A 15183-nucleotide genomic window follows, 5' to 3' on the forward strand; every position below is an offset into this window, starting at 1 on the left:
AACAAAATATTATTTAGCCATAAAAAGGAATGAATTACTGATACATGCTACAACATGATGAACCATGAACCATGAAAATTATACTAAGTGAAAGAATCCAGACACAAAAGACTGCATATTATACGATTCTGTTTATTTGAAATGTCTGGATAGGCATTTTCACAGAGACATAAATTTGATTAGTAGTTAAGGGCTGGAGAGAGAGAGAGGAATGAGGTATAATTGCTTAATGGGTACAGGATTTGTGTGTGTGAGGGTGTATGTGTGGTGAGTGTGGTGATTGATAGTAATATTTTGGAAGCAGCTAAAAGTGATAGTTGTACATTATTGTGAATATACTAAAAACATTAAATTATATACTTTAATGGTTAAAATAGTGATTTTTATGTTACATGAATTTTATCTCAATGAAAAAAGGTAACAAATAGTACCCTAGTAGAGCACAGACTGTATGAGAGTTTGTTTCATTTATTTTAATAAGATTTAGTTTTTGCTGGGAAACAAGCTGCTGGAAAACAAGCCACTGGAAAACAAGCAACTAGAAAACAGGCTGCACTTAAATTTCCATGAGCTTAAAATATTATATTCACACTTACTTGCTTAAAATACACATGGTTGATTTCTTTTAATGTTTTACACAGTAGATGACCTATAACACATATTATTCTAAAGAAAATTTGTGAGGGGCAATCCTGAGATTGACCAGAAGGGCACAAAGAAGGGCAGGTATTTCTTAGGGTAAAACAATGGATGGTCCTGGAAAGCCAGATCATCCATTAACAGAACTTTGTTCTGGCATGAAATCATGTGGTTTAACAATGGGGAAGTATTTGCTATCTCAAGATGTCCTGGAGCCAATAACAGGATAGACTTAGAAATTTTGCATACCCTGAGGAGGGTGATTGTTCCTGGAAGGGATAGGCCTGAAATTAATCAGTTAATGGGCAAGCAGAACTTAGTGCTTATCACATGGAATATCTAAAGCCCCACCTCTTTGATCCTGTTTGTTTCTGAGCTGTATACTCCTAATAAATATGATGTTGATCAGGCTTTTGGCACTCTAGATCCATGAGCTCTTGTGTCCCCTGGTCCCATCTTTGCTCTTTACTTTGTCTCTTTGTTTCTTAAGTCTTGCATCGCCCATCCTCAGACACGGTCCCGAGCTGCGCTGGACACAGCAAGTTTTGTATACCCAGAGAAGGAAAAATTCCTTGAGTAAAATTAAACCATTCTTGCATAGCAGGCTGAAGTGTCTCTGAAAAGAACAATTGACTATTATAACTAAGACAGCCCCAATATTGGTGCCGATTTCTAATTAACTTGATCTTGTTGATAGAATTATAATGATTTCAGCAAAAGCATTTTGTTGACATGAGATTAAGTTACAATTTTTGCAAGACTGAAAATTGAGATTGATATTACCAGGGAAATTTAAATACCAGAGGAGCCTATTAAAAGAATTTGGCATTCTGAAATATTTTACTGCCAGCTACTAAACTCTTGCCAGTGGAGTCAGGTAAGGGTAATAGAGCCAACAATTCTTTAGTTTCAGAGAGTTGTCTTTGGTATGGGAAAAACATGTAAGAGAGTTTTGTTTTCCCTTAAGTAGTAGAAGGAGAACATAGTGCAAAGTTATAGAATCAAGATAGGGGAGATCATATTACTATTTTAGGGGTGTCAACTTGGGATAATAGACAAGATTAGTAGAAGAGTAAAGGAACAGAAAAGGATGCTGACGAATCCTAAAATTAAACTTTATCTGAAATATTGGACAGAAGCTTTCTATGTCTGAAGTCAGTTGTTTCTGGAGGATTCCTAAGAATCATGTCTAAGATTTCAAAGTGAAATGTATGTCCATTTTTCAGGAGAATGTGATGTATATCTTTTGAATTGGGAAAAATGAATCTAAGGATAAAAATTTTGGGAGTTTTGAAGATGTTTCAGATTTGATATAAATCCATCTGAGTCTGGGCTTTTCTTTATGGGAAGGTTTTTGGTTATTAATTCAATCTCTTTACTTGCAGTAGGTCTATTCAGATTTTCTATTTCTTTTTGAGTTAGTTTCCATAGTTAGTGTCTTTCTGGGAATTTTTGTCTATTCCATTTAAATTATATATTGGCATATACATTTTCATAATATTCCTTTAAAATCTTTTTTTTTATTTCTGTGTGGTTAGTAGTGATGTTCCCTGATTTTAGAAATTTGAGTTTTATCTGTTTTCTTGGTCATTTTGTCAATGGTATCAAACTTTTGAAAGAATCAACTTTTGGTGCTGTTGATTCTTTCTATTGTTTCTATTCTCTACTTCACTTATTTAACTCCAATCTTACTATTTCCTTCCTTCTGCTTACTTTGGGTTTACTTTGCTCTTATTTTTCTGGTTTCTTAAGCTTCTTATAGTCATTTCCAGCTATAAATCTCTCTCTAAGAACTACTTTAGATGTACCTCATAAGGTTTGGTATGTTATGTAATTGTTTTCATTCATTTCAAATTATTTTAAAATTTCCTTTGTGATTTCTTCTTTGAACCATTGGTTATTTAGAAGTGTGCTGTATAAGTTTCATATATTTGTGAATTTCCCAAATTTTTCTTCTGTTGTTGATTTTTAATATAATTTCATTGTTCTTGGAGAACATAATGTGTATGATTTCAATTCTCGACTTCCAGTCAAGATGGTGGTGTGATAAGACCACGAGCTCACCTCTCCTTGGGACTACAATAAAACCAAAATTTACTGCTAGATAACCATCAAAAATAGGCTGGAACCTAGCAAATAATATCTTATTCAACTGGAAACATAAAGAAGGAACCACAGCAGGACCATAGGAGGGACGTGCTCATGATATAGTTGGGCCCCATACCCCCTGGGTTGGCGACCAACAGCTGAAGAATAATCAAGTTGCAGAGGCCCTCCTACAGAAGTGAGAGCTCTAAGCCCCACATCAGGCTCCCCAGCCCAGAGTTCTGGCATTGGGAGGAGGAGGAAACCCCAGGACATCCGGTTTTGAAGGCCAGTGGGGAAAAAATTCCAGGAACCCCATGGGACTGGGGGAAACAGAGACTTCACTCTCTTGAGAAGCATACACAGAATCTCAAGTGTGCCAGGTCCAAATGCAAAGGCAGTGATTTCATAGGAACCTGGGCCAGGCCTGCCTGATGGTTTTGGAGTCTCCCAGGAATATAGGGGATGGCTGCAGCTCATTCAGGGGACAGAAAAGCTGGTGGTGGACATTCCAGGAGTGTTCATCTACCTGAGTTTCATGGAGGCTGACACCGTGATTGGATCATTTGCACCAAGATCTAGCCCCACCCAACAGCTTGTAGGGAAGCCTCAGGCCAAACAACACACTCGGTGGGAACACAGTCCCACCCATCAGCAGACTTTCTAAACCACAAAGGCCTCTAGACATGGCCCTATGCATCAGAGGTCCAGGACCAAGTTTCACCCAGCAATGGGCAGGCACCCACTCCTCCTGCCAGGAAACCTGCATAAGCCTCTAGGACAGCCTCATCCACTAGGAGACAGACACCAGATATAAGAAATAATCCCAAAGCCTGTGGAAGGAATCCATAAACACAGGCCAGACTCTACATTAGGACTGGCTAGACTCTAGTCCTTGGGTGACAAGACAGGAATGTACTGCTGGGATGCATAGGACATCTCCCACAAAGGGCCATCCCTCCAAGGTCAAGAAACATAACTAAGCTACATAAAAATACAAATAGAAAGATAAACAATATGAGGTGGATGAGGAATATTTCCCAGGACAAGGCACAAGATAAAATCCCAGAAGAAGAAATAAGCAATGAAGAGGTAAGCAATTTATCTGAGAAAGAGTTTAAAGTAATGATGTCAAAGATGTTCAGAGAACTCAAGAGGAATATAGATGCACATAGTGAAGGTTTTAACAAAGATTTGGAAAATATAAAGAATATCCAAATAGAGTTAAAGAATAAAATCACTGAAATGAATAACACACTATAAGGAACCAAGAATAGACTAAATGAGGCAGAAGAACAGATCAGTGAGCTAGAAGACAGATTAGTGGAAATCACTACTGCAGAATAGAATAAAGAAAAAAGAAAGAAAAGAAATGAGGATAGTTTAAGAGAACTCTGGGACAACATGAAGCACACTAATATTTGCATTATAGGGGTCTTAGAAAGAGAAGAGAGAGAAAAAGGACCAGAAAAAATTTTGAAGAGATAATAATCAAAAACTTCCCCAACTTAGGAAAGGAAAGTCAACCAACTCCAGGATGCACAGAGAGTTCCATACAGTATTAACCCAAAGAGGAACACAACAAGGCACACAGTCATCTAACTGACAAAAATTAAAGATAAGGAGAAAGTATTAAAATTAGCAAGAGAAAAGGAACAAATAACATACAATGGAACTCCCATAAGGTTATCAGCTGATTTTTCAGCAGAAACCCTATAGGCCAGAAGGGAGTGGCAAGATATATATAAAGTGATGAAAGGGAAAAACCTACAACCAGGAATACCCTATCCAGCAAGGCTTTCATTCAGATTTGATGGAGAAATAAAAAGCTTCACAGATAAACAAAAACTAAAAGAATTCAGCGCCATCAAACCAGCTTTACAACACATGTTAAAGGAACTTCTCCAGTCATTAAACCATAAGAAAAGAAAACAAAAAGAAGAAAGAGGAAAAAAAAAAAAAACCTACAAAATATTGCTTTGGCAGGTTGGGGTCTTTTGTGGTTCCATATAAATATTGGAATTGTTTGTTCTAGTTCTGTGAAGAATGTTGTGAATACTTTGACAGGGGTTGCATTGGATCTGTGGATCGTTTGGGTACTATGGCCATTTTGATAATGTTGCTTCGTCCAATCCAGGAGCACAATATATCTTTCAATTTCTTTGTGTCATCTTCAGTTTCCTTCAGCTGTGTTTTACAGTTTTTAGAGTATAGGTAAATTCCTTGGCTAAGTTTATTTCTAGGTACTCTTTTTGACTCAGTGGAAATGTTTATGCCAGTTATAAAATTCTGGTTTTTGAAGTGGAAAAAACAAGTGACTGAAGGGCTGCAAATGGCAAAATAACCTTCTTTCTTATGGGTGAGTTGTGTCCCATTACATGTATATGCTGCATCTTCTTTATCCATTCATCTGTTAATGTGCATTTGTGATACTTCCATGTCTTGGCAATTTTAAGTAATGTTGCTGTTAATAGCGGGGTCTATGTATATTTTTTAGTTAATTCTTATTTTGTGATTGGCTTTATCCCTTTGGTAAATGTGCAAGTATAAAAAACTAAAATTCTAAATGTTCTTAGAAACAAAGAATAGTACATATATATAAATTTAAAAATATGCACAGTATGCTGTATATATGTATTTACATGAAATATATTGTATATGTGCTGTCAAATTGTAACAATTCTACCTAATAAAACTAAAAAATGAAAATAAATAAATAAATAAAATTTAAAACATAAAAAAGTATATACATTCAGCCCTTCTGAATCTACTGAGTCTTGTTTTATGGCTTAACATATGGTCTATCCTGGAGATTGTTCCATGTGCACTTGAAAAGTATTTCTGATGTTCTTGAATGGAGTGTTCTATGAATCTTTTTCCATTCTTTACTTTAAACCTATGTATGGAAGAGAAAAGATGGTGGAGTAGAAGGACACTCGCAGCTCACCCTCTCCCACAAATGCACCAAGACTCACATCCACAGAACCACTCAGCCCACCAGAGCACCTGCGGAACTCCAACATAACATCGCCCTCTTCAAAAGAAAGATGCCAAAAATCTGGTAGGAGACAAGGAAAAACAAAAGAAGAAAAGGCAAAGCAGAGCAGGACTGGTCCTGCGGGGAGGGAGCGGCAAAGGAGGACTGGCGCTCCTTTGCTGGGTCTCCCCTCTCGAACAGAGAGGCCAGAGGGATGGAGGGGGAGACTACGAGGCTCGGATCTTTACAGAGCAGCCCTTGACTGACAGAACTAAGTTAAATCGGAACAGAGGGTCCCCCCGACACCCAGACTGAGAAGCTGGGCAGCAGCTGCAGGCAGGGCCAGGCTGCCCAAGCCAGGCAGAGGATGGGGGCGTATGCACTGATGCAGCACCGGGGGACTGCAGGGGGCTGCACGCCGTGGCTGTGGGCGTACAGGGCAGAACAACCTGGGCCCTCCATAAAACAACACAGTTGATGTGCCCTGGGAGGAAGGGTGCATACCCCCATCTCTGAAAAATCGCAGTAAGTTTTCGGGAGAAGAGAGGCAGGGCTCAGATACAGTTGCCATATCCTCTGGCGCTTAGCATCCAGGCAGGGGCGGGGGCGAAACCTGCATCCGCACAGAAGGGCATAGCAGACTCAAATGCCAGACTGAGACTGGCCTACAACCCGGGCAGATAGGATCCTTCCATCCTGGTCCCTCAGAGAACTTGCTCCACAAAGACAAACAAGGAGATGAGTTTTGGCCCGGAGCAGGGACAAGGCTGTCCCTCAGGCTTCCCTGAGCCCACCTGTGGAGCGCCGACCCAAGGCAAAGCTCGCAGCCATACAGAGCAGCAGAGCTAACGGAGCCGGGAGAGGGAGGGCGGCACCCCACATTTCGGGCAGGAATACAGCCCCTGACCACGGTGCTGGGAGGTGGCGCGACCATCCCTCCTACCTGGCCAGTCTGCAAAATCTGACTGCGGCATCGGGAGGGGCAGTAACCCGCCCACCCACAGCAAAGGAGAGCTGCACCTGACCCAGTGTTGGGAGGAGGCGCGATCTGCTTGCTGACAGGTACTGGGAGCAGCACAGAAGAGGGCGCCAACGGAGGGCCTCTGGAAACAGCAAGCTGAGCTTCCAAAACAGGACAAAGACAGAAAGACTTCACATTAAAAGCACACAGACTCCAGGAGAACACCGATAACATTCCCCCTTTTTTTCTTAAATCTGTTTTTACCTATTCTATTTTCTATTACCCTCTCAATTTTTACTTCTTAATTCATTCCTATTTCTCTTGGGTTTTGATGTCCTGTTATTGATTAGACACAGGTTTCAAATACATCTTTTCATCTTTTCCCCTTTTTTAAAAAGGTTTTAAAAGGACGTCTCAACCCCATTGATATTCTGCTTCAACTCGCTCTTCTATTATTCATTATACACTGTTTTCAAACCTTCTTTCTCCCTTCTGTTAAAATTCCTTCTCTCTCTCTCTGATTTTTTTTCTTTTTTTCCTGTCTTATTCCTAAATAGGCATTAGATAGATAAAATCCTTAAGGACCAAATAGATAACTGATACTCCATAAACCACAGTGCCAGAGAGGTATGAGCAAGATGAAGAAGCAGAGAAACCTTTCCCAATTAAAAGAACAAGAGAAATCCCCTGAAAGAAAGATCAATGAAATAGATATTGATAGCCTACTAGATCAAGATTTCAAAAAAGGAGTGATCAAAGTGCTGAAGGAATTAAAAGACATACTGTTTAGAGATACAAAATATGTCAAAAATGAAATTGAAGCAATAAAGAAGAGCCAAGTAGAATGGGTACACATTGACAGAGACAAGGAATGATCTAATAGCTGTGCAAACACGACTAGATTATGCAGAGGGACGAATGAGTGACCTAGAAGACAGGACACTAAAAGCACACATTCAGAAGAGCTACAAGATAAACAAATAAAAAATAAAGAAAATAGCATAAGGGACCTAAGGGATAATATAAAGCATCCCAACATTCACATCATAGGGGTCCGAAAAGGGGAAGAAAGATCAAAGGGGATTGAAAAGGTTTTAGAAGAAATCATGACTGAAAACTTCCCAAACTTGAAGAATGAATCAGATATCCAAGTACAGGAAGCTCAGAGGGTCCCAAACAGGAAGAACCCAAATAGACCCACACCAAGGCATATCATAATCAAGATGGCCAAAGTCAAGGATAAAGAAATGATTCTAAAGGCAGAAAGAGAAAAGCAAAGAACCCCCATAAGGCTCTCAGCTGATTTCTCTACACAAACACTACAGGCCAGAAGGGACAGGCCAGAAGGGAGTGGCAAGATATATTCAAAGTCCTGAATGAAAAAAAGATGCAGCCTAGGATACTTTATCCAGCAAGGCTATCCTTTAGGATAGAAGGAGAAATAAAGAATTTCACAGACAAGAAAAAGCTGCAGGAGTTTAGCAACACTAAACCCATGCTAAAATAAATATTGAAAAGTCTATTCTAAATAGTAAAGCAGCAGGATGCTACAGAAATGAGAAACTCACAACTGGAAAGGTGATAATTCTTGAATTACAAATAAAATAAACATAAAATTATAAAAGAAGACATACAAATCACTGAGAGTGGGAGAGGGAGGTAGGGAAATATAGAATGTATTTTTTTCTTTATTTTAAAATTTTTTTTTAACAGTAGGCTGTGTTTGAGATCATGTTACTATCAGTTTAATAAAACAGTTATAGTAATGGGCTAATAGATTTACAAAAAAGGGTAAACACAAGGGGAAAACTTAAAAGGGAGTCACAAAAATTAAATAAAATCCACGATAATACAAGGGAAAATTAGCAAACCACAAAAGGAAGAAGAAAAGGACAAAGAGGATATAACACTCAACTGCAAAGATAAGTTCAAAATGGCAATAAACACACATCTATCATTAATTACTGTAAATGTTAATGGACTAAATGCTCCAGTCAAAAGACATAGAGTGGCAGACTAGATAATAAAGCAAGAACGTTCAGTATGCTGCATACAAGAAACCCACTTTAGGGAGAAGGACACATATAGATTGAGAGTGAAAGGATGGAAAAGGATATTCCATGAAAATGGAAAAGCCAAAAAAGCGGGTGTTGCAGTACTGATTTCAGACAAAATAGACTTTAAAACGAAGGACACAAATAAACATAAAGAAGGACATTTTATAATGATTAAAGGAGTGATACAAGATGAGGATATTACACACATTAATATATATGGACCCAATATAGGAGCACCTAAGTACATACAAGAATTACTAACAGAGATAAAGGGGGATATTGAGGGGAATACAATCATAGTTGGAGATTTTAACACTGCATTAACATCACTAGACAGATCTTCCAGACAGAAAATAAACAAGGCAACAGAGAAATTAAATACTACAATAGAAAAACTAGATTTGGTCGATATTTTCAGAGCATTACACCCCAAAAAATAGGATATACATTCTTTTCAAGTGCACATGGAACATTTTCCAGGATTGATCATGTACTTGGGCACAAAAGAAGCTGCAACAATTTTAAGAAGATAGAAATTATCTCAAGCATCTTTACTGACCACAATGCCATGAAACTGGAAATCAACAACAGAGAAACAAAGGAGAAGAAAAGGAAAGCATGGAGATTAAACAATATGTTATTGAAAAAACAATGGGTCAAAGAGGAAATCAAAGCTGAAATTAAAAAATACCTTGAGATAAATGACAATGAAAGCACAACCACTCAAAACCTATGGGACACAGCAAAGGCAGTGCTAAGAGGGAAGTTTATAGTGATATAGGCCTTCCTCAAAAAAGAACAATCTCAAATAAACAATTTAACCCACCACCTGAATGAATTAGAACAAGAATAACAAAAAGCCCCAAAAAAGCAGCAGAAGGAAGGAAATAATAAAGATCAGAGAGGAAATAAATACAATAGAGATTAACAAGACCATAGAAAAAAATCAACCAAACCAAAAGCTGGTTTTTTGAAAAAGTAAATAAAATCGACAACCCTGTGGCCAAACTCACAAAGAAGAAAAAAGAGAGAGCACAAATTAGCGAAATAAGAAAGGAAAATGGAGAAATTACAACAAATAAAATAGAAATGCAGAATATCATACAAGAATAGTATGAAAAACTATACGGAACCAAACTAGATAACCTAGAGGAGATGGACAAATTTCTGGAAACATACTGTCCACCAAAACTGAATCAAGAAACTGACCACTTGAACAATCCAATCACTAGAAAGGAAATAGAAATAGCAATTTAAAATCTCCTTACAAATAAAAGTCTGGACCGTTTGGCTTCACCGGGTAATTCTTACAAACATACAAAGAAGAACTCTTAACAGTCCTTCTCAAAATCTTCCAGAAGATTGAAAAGGAGGGAATACTCCCAAACTTATTCTATGAAGCCACCATCACCCTGATACCAAAACCAGGCAAAGACACTACCAAAAAAGAGAATTATAGGCCAATATCACAAATGAACATACATGCCAAAATCCTCACCAAAATTTTAGCAAATAGAATCCAACAACACAAAAAAAAAATTATACATCATGACCAAGTGGACTTCATTCCAGGGACACAAGGGTGGTTCAACATATGCAAATCAATCAATGTAGTATATCACATCAACAAGAGAAAGGACAAAAACCACATGATCATCTCAATCGAGGCAGAAAAAGCATTTGATAAAATTCAACACCCATTTATGATAAAAACTCTCGCCAAAGTGGGTATAGAGGGAACATATCTCAACATCATAAAAGCTATATATGACAAACCTACAGCCAGCATAGTACTCAATGGTAAAAAACTCAAAAGCTTCCCACTAAAATCTGGGACAAGACAAGGATGCCCACTATCACCAATCCTATTCAACATAGTCCTGGAAGTCCTAGCCACAGCAATCAGGTAAGGGAGAGAAATAAAAGGGATCCAAATTGGAAAAGAAGAGGTAAAATTGTCACTATATGCCAACGACATGTTATTGTATATAGAGAACCCTAAACGGTCCACACAAAAAGTACAACCGCTGATTGAAGAATTCAGCAATGTAGAAGGTTACAAAATTAATGTTCAAAAATCAGTTGCATTTCTTTATTCTAATGGTGAATCAACAGAAAAAGAAAGTAAAGAAACAATCCCCTTTAAAATAGCACCCATAGTAATAAAATATCTGGGAATAAATCTAACCAAGGAGGTGAAAGAATTATACACAGAAAACTATAAACCATTGATGAAGGAATTTAAAGAAGACTTTAAAAAATGGAAAGATATTTCATGCTCTTGGATAGGAGGAAACAATATTGTTAAAATGGTCACACTGCCCAAGGCAATCTACAGATTTAATGCAATCCCTATCAAATTACCCAGGACATATTTCACAGAACTAGAAAAAATCATAATAAAATTCATATGGAAACATCAAATACCTAGAATTGCCAAAGCATTACTGAAGAGAAAGAAAGAGGCTGGAGGAATAACTCTCCCAGACTTCAGACAATACTATAGAGCTACAGTCATCAAGACAGTATGGTATTGGTACAAAAACAGACATATAGACCAATGGAACAGAATAGAGAGCCCAGAAATTAACCCAGAATCTTTTCATCAACTAATCTTTGAAAAGGAGGCAAGAATATAGAATGGAATAAAGACAGTCTCTTCAGCAAATGGTGTTGGGAAAACTGGACAGCAGCATGTAAAACAATGAAGCCAGAACACTCCCTTACACCATATACAAAACTCAACTCAAAATGGATTAAAGACTTAAACATAAGACAAGATACAATAAACCTCCTAGAGGAAAACATAGGCAAAACATTATCTGACATACATCTCAAATATTTTCTCCTACAAGAAATAAAAGAAAGAATAAACATATGGGACCTAATGAAACTTACAAGCTTATGCACAGCAAAGGAAATCATAAGCAAAACAGTAAGGCAACCTTCGGAATGGGAGAAAATTTTTACAAATGAAACCGACAAAGGCTTGATCTCCGGAATATATAAGCAGCTCATACGACTCAATAAGAAAAATATAAACAACCCAATCCAAAAATGGGCAGAAGACCTAAACAAGCAATTCTCCAAGGAAGACATACAAATGATCAAAAAGCACATGAAAAAATGCTCAATATCACTAATTGTCAGGGAATTGCAAATCAAAACTACAATGAGCTATCCCCTCATACCAGTCAGAATGGCTGTCATTCAAAAATCCACAAATGAAAAATGCTGGAGAAGCTGTGGAGAAAGAGGAACCCTCCTACACTGCTGGTGGGAATTCAGTTTTGTGCAGACACTATGGAAAACAGTATGGAGATTCCTCAAAACACTAGGAATAGACTTACTGTATGACCCAGGAATCCCACTCCTGGTCTTGTATCCTGAAGGAACCCTACTTCAGGATGACACCTGCACCCCAATGTTCATAGCATCACCATTTACAATAGCCAAAACATGGAAACAGCCTAAATGTCCATCAACAGGTGACTGGATAAAGAAGAGGTGGTATATTTATACAATGGAATACTACTCAGCCATAAAAACTGACAACATAATGCCATTTGCAGGAACATGGATGCTCCCGGAGAATGTCATTCTAAGTGAAGTAAGCCAGAAAGAGAAAGAAAAATACCATATGAGATCGCTCATATGTGGAATGTAAAAAACAAAAATGAAAACAAAAACAAAGAAACAAATGAAGAAATAAAAACAAAGTGTAAATACAGGACAGAAATAGACTCATAGACAGAGAATACAGACTTGTGGTTTCCAGGGGGGTGGAGGGTGGGAAGGGATAGGCTAGGATTTCAAAATTGTAGAATAGATAAACAAGATTATACTGTATAGCACAGGGAAATATACACAAAATGTTATGGTATCTCACAGATATGAAAATGTGACAATGATTGTGTATATGTCCATGTATGACTGAAAAATTGTGCTAAACACTGGAATTTGACATAACATTGTAAAATGATTATAAATCAATAAAAATTAAAAAAATAAAATAAAAATAAAAATAAGGAAAAAAACTATGTATGTCTTTGAATCTAAGCTGTGTCTATTATAAACAATATATGCATCATGTTATGTTTAACAAATCTGTCAGCATCTGACTTTTAATTGGAGAGTTTAGTCCATTTATATTTAATGTAATTATGGATAAGGTAGAATTTATGACTGCTATTTTTCTATTAGCTTTCATATGTCTCTTGCATTTTATTCTTGTACTCCATTTTAAATTGAAATACATACTTTGTTGTCTACCATTTTAATTCCCTTGTCACTTCTTTATTTTCTTAATGGTTTCCCTGAGACTTATAAATATATTTTAATATATAGTGATATTATTTGGATTAATACCAACTCTATTTCCATAATATATAAAAATTTTGCTCCTGTATTACTCCATCCCTCCTCCATTATAATAATATTGTCACAGCTTAAAACTTTATACATTATGTGCCCAGCAAGATAAATTTATAATTAGTGCTTTACGTAGTTGCATTTTAAGTCAGATAAGACTAAAAATGAGTTAGAAACAAAAATACATTTATACTGTCTTTATTAGTTGTGTAAATAGAAAACTCTAGAATATCTATTGGTTTATTTTTATAATTTCTATCACTTACTGATATTTGGTAAAAAAATCACACCCATACTTCCTTCTATGATAAAAGGAGATATCATATTTACTTCTTTAGACATGGTTTCCGTTAACTCTATGAAAATGTCTCAAATAATAAACTTAAAATATTTGTCATGAGAATGCCAAGATGGCAGACTAGAAGGTTGCTCTCAGCTCACCATCTCCCACAAATACACCAAGAGATAAATCCTTGGACCACCCCATTCACTCAGAATGCCTGCTGAACTTTGGCAGAATATCTCCTACATAGAAGATTCCTAACAAAAGCTGGTAGAAGGGGAAAACAGAAATCAGTGCAGGACCTGTCTGCAGGAAGGGAGTGGCAAAGGAGAAGAAGTACTCAGACGCTGGGATGCTCCTTCTCCAATGGAGGGGTCAGCAGGGAGTTGAGGGGTAATGTCCAAGGATCAGAGGAGTACACAGCAGCTGCTTGGCTGACAGAACTGTGAGAAACTGGCACAAAGGGTCCCTGCTATTGATCCTGAGCCCTCGATGTGAGCCAGCAGGTGTGGGCTGGGACTGGCTGCTGGGGCCAGGGGAGAGGGCTGGGGCTTACTGCACAGGGGCAGACTCAGGTGGCTCGAGTTTACTGTGGGCTGTAGCTCAGAGTGTGTACAGAAAAGAACAGTCATAAAAAGCAATGCTGCTGGTGCACATGAGGGTGGAGTGTTGCAAAGCAGCTGGTCAAAGCCATTGTCACTGCAGTTTCATGACACCATTGTTGGCACATTTTCAGGAGAGGAGAAGCAGGGCTCAATCATAGTCATCATACTTGGTGTGAAGCTCCCAGGTGGAGGCCAGGTTAAAACCTGAATCCAAACCCAGGGGAGCCACAATTTCATGGGCAGGACTGAGATTTATTTGAAGCCTCAGGCAGAAGGGAAGGATTTGCTCCATAGATGCCTTTGTGGACCTGTGCCTCTAGGACAAGCAAGACAGAGCACAACATGGGTAGATGCAGCCTTTTTAATGGACATGCCTACCACATGTGGACGTGGTGCTGGGGCCCTGATAGGGCACCCTGGATCCAGGTGCATGACTACACGATTGCTGCAACAGATCCTAGTGCCTGATGTTGGCAGATCTGCAGTGGTGGCTTTGTGGGTGCAGACCCTGGGGGACATAAGAGTAGAGTGCTGACATTCCTGCAGCTAAAGTGAGGACAAGGGCAGCATCAAAAAAAGTACTTAAAGTGTACCAACACCACCTACAACACACCAGATCCGAAATGGGTCTGGAAGCCTCCATTCCAACAAAAGAGGAGCAGACCTGGCCCCTATCAGGGCTGTGACAAGCACAGAACAAAGAGGAGTCCCCACTCAACAACCAGGACAGGTTCTGATCACAACACCATTGACACCCTCAATCAAAGGGATAACAGCCAACATACACAGAAGAAAGAGATGGCAATCATCCATACAAAAAACAGACCTCACAACAAAATTATTGGACTTATACAGTCTACACAGGAATGCTCCCACTTAAAAAAAAGAAAAACAGCCCTTCAAGACCACAACAGATAACTGATATTCCTTTATCCATATAGCCAGAGAGATATAAGTAAAATGTAGAAGCAGAGAAATCACTACCAATTAAAGAACAAAAGAAGTACCCTGAAAGAATTATCAAGGAAATAGACCTAGACAGTCTACTAGATCATGACTTCAAAGAAGGGGTGATAAAACACTAAAGGAAATAAGAGAGACTATAAATAAGCATGCAGAATACTATAAAAAAGAAATAAAACTATAAAGAGGAGCCAATAAAAAAGAGAAACTCAATGCCTGAGATAAGATCCTAACTAAAGGCA

General features: G+C 38.1%; 1 long non-coding RNA gene across 1 annotated transcript in view; it reads right to left on the reverse strand.

The window, feature by feature from the left end:
- Window positions 1-803: 803 nt before the first annotated feature.
- LOC116661828 overlaps window positions 804-15183 on the reverse strand; it is a 33839-nt gene continuing 19459 nt past the window's right edge. The window contains exon 3 of the long non-coding RNA XR_004317813.1: window positions 804-1255. This is a non-coding gene — a long non-coding RNA (uncharacterized LOC116661828). The remainder of the gene's footprint in view (window positions 1256-15183) is intronic.

The sequence above is a fragment of the Camelus ferus genome, chromosome X, assembly GCF_009834535.1.
Source record: "Camelus ferus isolate YT-003-E chromosome X, BCGSAC_Cfer_1.0, whole genome shotgun sequence".
Taxonomy (NCBI): Eukaryota; Metazoa; Chordata; class Mammalia; order Artiodactyla; family Camelidae; genus Camelus; species Camelus ferus.